The sequence below is a fragment of the Triticum aestivum genome, chromosome 4A (genome assembly GCF_018294505.1).
Source record: "Triticum aestivum cultivar Chinese Spring chromosome 4A, IWGSC CS RefSeq v2.1, whole genome shotgun sequence".
In the NCBI taxonomy this organism is placed as follows: Eukaryota; Viridiplantae; Streptophyta; class Magnoliopsida; order Poales; family Poaceae; genus Triticum; species Triticum aestivum.
In genome coordinates, this window is record NC_057803.1 from 591,163,548 (window position 1) to 591,172,953 (window position 9,406).

A 9,406-nucleotide genomic window follows, 5' to 3' on the forward strand; every position below is an offset into this window, starting at 1 on the left:
AAAAGTATTTGTGAGTAAGAGATACTGATGACGTTCGTCACGGAGGAAGTTGGTGAGGCCGGCGTTCTCAATCAATAGATAGAAATCTTCATAAATCCCGGCACTTCTCAAGAAGTCATCGGAAGGCCATTCACACGGCCGGACCTCCGTGATACGAGGCAGATTAAATTTGGGCTTCTGTTCTTCTTCCTTTTGTTTCTCCTTAGAACTTCAGCTTGACGAGCCCCTCAAAAGTCTCTTCATTATTTCTGAAATAATCTAAAATTTTTAGTAACTTCAAATAAAGTGAACCAACTTCAATAAGATTGATAGCAACTACTCATACAAGTTCCTAGAGCATATATCAAGCATTAGAACTACTTGGAACCATATATATTTGACATGCAAGCTCAAGAACATGGTCACCTATGCAGCACAAATTTGCAATGAATAAAGAACTAGAAAAAAAACTAATTGGACCATTGGAGGAGTCACATACCAAGGAACAATCTCCCCAAGCAGTTTTGCGAGAGGTGCTTTGAGCAAGGAGATCGAAAATCACAGCAAAAGTTGTTGGAACACGAGCTTGAGTTGATTTTTCAGGTTTGTGCGAGACAGAGGAAGAAGATGGGTGCAGGAATAAGTGGAGGAGGGCCACCGTGGGCCCACGAGGCAGGGGGGCGCGCCCTCCACCCTCGTGACCAGGTGGCAGCTCCCCCCGCGGTAATTTTTGCACTAAAAATCCTTAAATATTCTCGAATAAATCATACTAAATTGGCATGGCATTTTGAGGACTTTTATTTTCGGGATATTTTTATATTGCACGGATAAGTCAGGAAACAGACAGAAAAATACTATTTTACTTTATTTCTACTAAAGAACAGAAAATATAAAGAGGGTACAGAAGGTTGTGCTTCTAGTTTCATCCATCTCATGCTCATCAAAAAGAATCCACTAACAAGGTTGATCAAGTCTTATTAACAAACTCATTCCGATAATCATGGAACCGGAGAAATTTCGAATAACACTATGTTACCTCAACGGGGATATGGACATCCCCAACAATAAGTATATCATATTTCTTTTTGACAGTAGGAAGAGGAAATTCAAAACCTCCAAATATAATCGATGGAATTTTTCCAATAGAGTTGATACTATAAACTTGAGGTTGTTTCCTCGGAAAGTGCACCGTATGCTCATTACCATTAACATGAAAAGTGACATTGCCTTTGTTGCAATCAATAACAGCCCCTGCAGTATTAAGGAAAGGTCTTCCAAGAATAATAGACATACTATCATCCTCGGGAATATCAAGAATAACAAAGTCCGTAAAAATAGTAGCATTTGCAACCACAACAGGCACATCCTCATAAATACTGACAGGTATAGCAGTTGATTTATCAGCCATTTGCAAAGATATTTCAGTAGGTGTCAACTTATTCAAGTAAAGTCTACGATATAAAGAGAGAGGCATAACACTAACACCGGCTCCAAGATCACATAAAGCAGTTTTAACATAATTTCTTTTAATGGAGCATGGTATAGTAGGTACTCCTGGATCTCCAAGTTTCTTTGGTATTCCACCCTTAAAAGTGTTGGTGGAAATTTCAGCCTCCAGTATCTTTCTTTTATTAGTAATGATATCCTTCATATACTTAGCATAAGGATTTGTTTTGAGTACATGAGTCAACCGCATACGCAAAAAGATAGGTCTAATCATTTCAGCAAAGCGCTCAAAATCCTCATCATCCTTTTTCTTGGATGGTTTCGGAGGAAAAGGCATGGGTTTCTGAACCCATGGTTCTCTTTCTTTACCATGTTTCCTAGCAACGAAGTCTCTTTTATCATAACGTTGATTCTTTGATTGTGGGTTATCAAGATCAATAGCAGGTTCAACTTCTACATCATTATCATTACTAGGTTGATCATCATCATGAACATCATCATTAACATTTTCACTAGGTTCATGTTCATTACCAGATTGTGTTTCAGCATCAGACATAGAGATATCATTTGGATTATCAGGTGGTTCAGCAATAGGTTCACTAGAAGTTTGCACAGTTCTATCATTTTTCTTTTTCTTCCTTTTAGAAGAACTAGGTGCATCAATATTATTTCTTTGAGAATCTTGCTCGATTCTCTTAGGGTGGCCTTCAGGATACAAAGGTTCCTGAGTCATTCTACCAGTTCTAGTAGCCACTCTAACAGCATAATCATTTTTCTTACTATTCATTTCATCAAGCATTTCTTTCTGAGCGTTAAGTACTTGTTCTACTTGAGTGGTAACCATAGAAGCATGTTTGTTAACAAGTTTAAGTTCACCTCTAATATTATCCATATAATCACTCAAGCATTTAATCATAAAGGTATTCTGCTTTAATTGTCTACCAAAATAAGCATTAAAGTCATCTTGCTTAAACATAAAGTCATTAAACTCATCCAAGCACTGACTAGCAATTTTAGTAGGTGGGACTTCAACTTTATCATATCTATAGAGAGAATTTACCTTTACTACCTGTGTCGGGATATCGGGAGGTTCTTCAGTAAATAAGTAATTGAGAACATATACTTCTTCAACTGGCAGTAAATTAAGACCATGTATTTCTTCAATAGGAGGTAAATTCTTAACATCTTCAGCTTTAATACATTTTTCTTTCATAGATTTATTTGCCTCTTGCATATCTTCGGGACTGAGAAATAGAACACCTCTCTTCTTCGGAGTTGGTTTAGGAATAGGCTCAGGAGCTGGCTCAGGAGTTGGCTCGGGAGGTGGCTCAGGAGGTGCCCAATTATTTTCATTTGCCAACATATTATTCAATAAAATTTCAGCGTCATCCGGTGTTCTTTCCCTGAAAAGAGAACCAGCACAACTATCCAGGTAATCTCTAGAAGCATCAGTTAGTCCATTATAAAAGATATCAAATATTTTAGGTTTCTTAAGAGGATGATCAGGCAAAGCATTAAGTACTTTGAGAAGCCTCCCCCAAGCTTGTGGGAGACTCTCTTCTTCAATTTGCACAAAATTGTATATTTCCCTCAAAGCAGCTTGTTTCTTATGAGCATGGAAATATTTAGCAGAGAAGTAATAAATCATATCCTGGGGACTTTGCACACAGGCAGGATCAAGAGAATTAAACCATTTCTTAGCATCACCCTTTAATGAGAACGGAAATATTTTGAGTATATAAAAGTGGCGCGATCTCAGATTATTAGTAAACAGGGCAGCTATTTCATCTAACTTACGAAGATGTGCCACAACAGTTTCAGATTCATAGCCATAAAAAGGATCAGATTCAACCAAAGTAATTATATCTGGATCAACATTAATATCATAATAATCCTGATCAGGAACACAGATAGGTGAAGTAGCAAAAGCAGGGTCGCGTCTCATCCTACCTCTAAAAGATTCCTTACTCCACTTAATTAGTAACCTCTTACGTTCAGGTTTATCCGGACAAGCAAGAATAGCTTCATAAGATTCATTATTAAAAAGATAACCCTCAGGAATAACAGGCATAAGTTCATCATCACTAACATCATCGTGTTCAGGTTCACTAATTTCTCTTTCTCTAGACTTAGAAATTTGCTCATCTAGAAATTCACCAAGTGGCACAGTAGTATCAAGCATAGAAGTAGTCTCATCATAAGTATCATGCATAGCAGAAGTGGCATCATCAATAACATGCGACATATCAGAATTCATAGCAGTAGTAGGTTTAGGCGTCGCTAGCTTACTCATAACAGAAGGTGAATCAAGTGCAGAGCTATATGGCAGTTCCTTACCTCCCCTTGTAGTTGAGGGATAAATTTTTGTCTTAGCGTCTTTCAAGTTCTTCATAGTGTCCAGCAGATATAAATCCCAAGTGACTCAAAGAATAGAGCTATGTTCCCCGGCAACGGTGCCAGAAAAAGGTCTTGATAACCCACAAGTATAGGGGATCACAACAGTTTTCGAGGGTAGAGTATTCAACCCAAATTTGTTGATTCGACACGAGGGGAGCCAAAGAATATTCTCAAGTATTAACAGCTGAGTTGTCAATTCAACCACACCTGGAAACTTAGTATCTGCAGCAAAGTGTTTAGTAGCAAAGTAATATGATTGTGGTGATAACGGTAACAAAGTAAAGACAGCAAAAGTAATGTTTTTGGTATTTTTGTAGTGATTGTAACAGTAGCAGCGGAAAAGTAAATAAGCGTAAACCAGTATATGGAAAACTCGTAGGCACCAGATCAATGATGGATAATTATGCCGGATGTGGTTCATCATGTAACAGTCATAACATAGGGTGACACAGAACTAGCTCCAGTTCATCAATATAATGTAGGCATGTATTCCGTAAATAGTCATACATGCTTATGGAAAAGAACTTGCATGACATCTTTTGTCCTACCCTCCCGTGGCAGCGGGGTCCTATTGGAAACTAAGGGATATTAAGGCCTCCTTTTAATAGAGAACCGGAACAAAGCATTAACACATAGTGAATACATGAACTCCTCAAACTATGGTCATCACCGGGAGTGGTCCCGATTATTGTCACTTCGGGGTTGCCAGATCATAACACATAGTAGGTGACTATAGACTTGCAAGATAGGATCTAGAACTCACATATATTCATGAAAACATAATAGGTTCAGATCTGAAATCATGGCACTCGGGCCCTAGCGACAAGCATTAAGCATAGCAAAGTCACAGCAACATCAATCTCAGAACATAGTGGATACTAGGGATCAAACCCTAACAAAACTAACTCGATTACATGATAAATCTCATCCAACCCATCACCGTCCAGCAAGCCTACGATGCTACTCACGCACATCGGTGAGCATCATGAAATTGGTGATGGAGGATGGTTGATGATGACGACGGCGACGAATCCACCTCTCCGGAGCCCCGAACGGACTCCAGATCAGCCCTCGAGAGAGAGATTAGGGCTTGGCGGCGGCTCCGTATCGTAAAACACGATGAAACTTTCTCTCTGATTTTTTCCTCCTCGAAAGCCAATATATGGAGTTGGAGTTGGCGTCGGAGGGCCACCAGGGGGCCCACGAGGTAGGGGGCGCGCCCAGGGTGAGGGGCGCGCCTAGGGGGAGGGGCGCGCCCCCCACCCTCGTGGACAGGGTGTGGGCCCCCTGGTCTTCATCTTTGGCGAGGATTTTTTATTATTTATTCTAATATATTCCGTGGAGTTTCAGGTCATTCCGAGAACTTTTGTTTTCTGCACACAAAACAACACCATGGCAATTCTGCTGAAAACAGCGTCAGTCCGGGTTAGTTCCATTCAAATCATACAAGTTAGAGTCCAAAACAAGGGCAAAAGTGTTTGGAAAAGTAGATACGACGGAGACGTATCAGAGTGCATCTACATACCTTTGTAGATCGCGAGCGGAAGCGTTCAAGAGAACGGGGTTGAGGGAGTCGTACTCGTCGTGATCCAAATCACCGAAGATCCTAGCGCCGAACGGACGGCACCTCCGCGTTCGACACACGTATGGAGCGGATTACTTCTCCCGCGCCTTGATCCAGCAAGGAGGAGGGAGAGGTTGAGGAAGATGGCTCCAGCAGCTGCACGATGGTGTGGTGGTGATGGAGAGGTAGTACTCCGGCAGGGCTTCGCCAAGCTCTGCGGAGGAGGAGGAGGTGTTGGAGTGGGAGAGGGAGGCGCTAGGGGCATGCGTGCGGCTGCCCTCCATCCCCCCTCTATATATAGGGTCCCCAAGGGGGGCACCGGCCCTAGGAGATGGGATCTCCTATGGGGGGCGGCGGCCAAGGGGGTGGAGTGCCCCCCAAGGCAAGTGGAGGCGCCCCCTTCCCTAGGGTTCCCAACCCTAGGCGCAGCGGGGGGTCCAAGGGGTAGCATGCTCAAGAGGTAGCACCGCTCTGGCCGCCTGTTCGCGAGCAATGCAAAGTCGCAGCGAGGTGTTTCGGCGCCGGGCCGGCAAAAGGCAAAGCAGAGGCATCGACTGAAGGGCTATTGCTTGCTCGACGCCGACTACTTCACCGACGCTCCACTGCACGGGGAGTAAGTATTTCGGCGCCGTTTATCGGATGAGCTAAAAGCTCTTCCTCGGGATTGTGAATTCCACCCGAGAGTTCTTCAGCTACTTCAAGTGCAAGAAGGATTGCACCGGCACACTTGGGTTCACCTCACTTCAGAAGTGCACGACATCTACGAGGATGCTTGCATACGGAGCTCCCCGTGATATACTGGAAGACTATGGATGCATGGCCGAGTCCACCACCTTTGAGTGTTTGTACAAGTTCTGCAGAATAGTGGTGGCAATGTTTGGACCATAATACTTGCGATCACCCAATGCTGAAGACACTGCTCGGATCCTAGTATAGAATGCAACAAGATGATTTCCTGGGATTCTTGGAAGCATCGACTGTATGCATTGGGCATGGAAAAACTGTCCATTTGCTTGGCAGGGGATGTACAGAGGTTCCAAAGGAGCTTGCAGTTTGGTACTTGAGGCGGTGGCCAAACAGGACCTCTAGATTTGGCAATCCTTCTTCGGTATGCCAGGAACTCACAATGACATCAACATACTGCAGTGCTCGAATGTTTTTGCCAAGCTTGTTGAAGGTCATGCTCCTCCGGTGAACTTCAAGGTCAATGGGCGCCACTACAACAAGGGATACTACCTAGCAGATGGCATCTATCCGAGATGGTCCACATTTGTGAACGCTATTTCAAACCCTATGCCAGGAGGCAAGAACTCCTACTTTGCCAAGTGTCAGGGGGCTTGCAGGAAGAATATCAAGCGGGCGTTTGGTGTGCTCCAATCTCGATTTGTTGTTGTCTGGTACCCCGCTCTGACCTGGTTGAAAGATCAAATGTGGAAAGTCATGACTTGCCGTGTCATCTTGCATAACATGATCATTGAGAGCGAGAAGGAAGAGCCAGTGTTTGACACTGAACCATATTACATGCAGGGTCCTCTTGCCAAAGTTGATCACCAGCTACCGGCACCCTGGTCTGCCTTACTCAATATGCGTCAGGAGATCCGAGACCCACATGTGCATCAAGAACTGCAGCACGATTTGGTGGAGCACCTATAGAGGCTCAAGGGCAACACCTAGCTCGACATGTGATGAAATATGAGTTTTTTTGTGTTCAAATTATGAGTTTGATTTGTTGAACTATTTGATTTGTATTGAATTCTGTGATGAACTATGTGATAAAAATTAATTTTTGTTCAATTTGTTCCAAACCACACCGAACATGGGCCAAAATTGGGCCGATTTCCGCCAAAAGTGGGCCAAAATCGGCGGCTGAGGGGGGCGAGCTTGGGGGTCAGCTGGAAACCCGAGCCCCCTACGCTAATTTTTCCGTCGGTTGGCCCCCGGCCGGCGCTATTTCAAGCCCCGGGGGGGGGGGGGGAGAATGGCTAGAGATGCTCTAAGAAGTCATCGATCTCGATCGCCGGTGCATGAAACAAAAACAAAGAATTGATTTTGATTATCGATCAAACTCGCTCACCGCCACAGTAACGTACACACGTACGCATATGCATATCTACATACAGTATATGCGTGATGAGCTCAGACATTGTAGCCACCGGCAGCGGCGGCGGCGGTGGGAGTGGCGGGGGCGGGGACAACCATGGAGATGATGGTGTCGCTCAGGAATGACTCAATGAGCGTGCGCTTGTCCTGGGGATTCCTGGGAAGAAACGTGGCGTAGCTCTTCTTGACGGCGGACTCGAGGGCAGGGACAAACTTGTAGGCCTCGTATGCATCACCAGTGGTCTCCTTGATGGCCTTGCTGAAGGCAGAGTCGAAGACGGTGGACCTGTCCTTTATCGGGGCAGCGTCGGCAGTGGTGGCTGCAGTGCTGAAGGCAGCGTCGATCTGGTCGATGGCCTTGAGCTAGTCGGCAGGGATCGGCCCCTTGACTTCCTCACCGGAGTGGACCTTCAAGATGTCGACGATGATGCAGAGCGACTTGTCGAACATGGCCACGAAGGATTCATACTTGGCCTCCGGGGTAGCACCCTGGGCTTTCTGTTAGGCCCACGCCAGAGTGAAGCCAACCCTGGAGTTGAAAATGGCTTTGGTGCTGGACGTGTCGGTGACCCCCTCAAGAGACTAGCTGCCGAAGATCTGCACGAAGGTGTTCACGAATATCTTGCCCTTGTCCATTGGAGGTGCTGCGGCTGCGGCCGCCACGGCTGCCTTGAAGGCGTTGTTGGCCTTCTCAGCTAGCTTCTGCTCCTCAGTCGTGGCCTTGGGCTGTGGCCCGGCTGGGGCGTAGCCAGCTTCGGCAGCATACAAGACGGCTGGCCCCGCCACGAGGGCGACAGCCACCAAGAGCGCCACCGTACACTGCTGCACTGCCATTGCTACTTCTCTTGTCTTGCGTTGGTTGGTTTGCACACTACGTAGGAGGAGAGATTGTGGTGCGGTGTGAGGATGAAGGAGCTTAATTAGCTCTATATATACATCGACCCGCACGTTGAGAGGCCCGGAGAGATTACCGCGCCCAAATTAGCAATCCCCTCCTCTCCTCTCCTTTTTTTAGCCAAACTCATTATCCCCGTGAGCTCTTCATGCCACAATCCAATAATAATAGCATCGATTAGATCCCTAACTACTGTTTAACCTCGTGGGGTGGGTAATAATAAAAGTAATAAAAAATCAACAACATGCGAAGATGTGATTAGACATAAGGGAAGGGAGGGGCCCACCCCTTAAAAATCAGGGGCATAGTTACTTAGTTAGGATGTTTATGTATTCTCTTCGTAGGAGCCCGTGAATGTAGCATTTTCGGGGTAATAACCTTCCAGTCCGAACTGTATAGGATCCTCTCCCCTGTACCAATCCTCCAAATATATCCACACTTGAAGGATGAAAAATCAAACATGATGTTGTGGCCACGTGAATGATGAGCCTTTCTTAAGGGTAGATTGTAAGAGATCATAGTTAGGGAAGTACTTGGCTTTTAAAATTCTTGCGTGGAACAAATCAGGGTTAGGTATGAATCTCGATCATTGCTTGGCAAGCATCGCAAGGCTAAAAGAATATATAAATCTCTAAAGTCCTTACCCCCTTCACTTTTAGGAAAGAGAATTGTCCACCATGCGAGCCAATCCATCCTTTTATTATCCTCCTCATCTCGCCACCCAAACTGAGCAATAATGTCATTATTTTCTTTGCAAATTCCTTTAGGCAAATAAAATACAAAGATGGCGAACACAGTTATAGCTTGAGTTGTGGCCTTTAGGGCATCTCCAGCTGCACCCCAACAGGCCTCCCAAGGCCATTTTTTAGCGCCGACGCCCAAAAATCGGCCCAGTCGCGACCACAGGAGCCCAATTTTCACCGGTTAGGGCCAAAACTAGCGCCGACGAACCCATGCCAAACCCGGCGCGCTGGGGGGCGCCCGGCGGCCCCGTACAATCTTTTTTGGTGCGAAAGAACGGCGGG

The 9,406-nt window shown here is 45.2% G+C and overlaps 1 pseudogene; it reads right to left on the minus strand.

Annotated features, from left to right (window-relative positions):
* Positions 1 to 7,522: 7,522 nt before the first annotated feature.
* On the minus strand, positions 7,523 to 8,367 carry LOC123082426 (pollen allergen KBG 41-like; annotated as a pseudogene).
* Between the last annotated feature and the right edge of the window lie 1,039 nt (positions 8,368 to 9,406).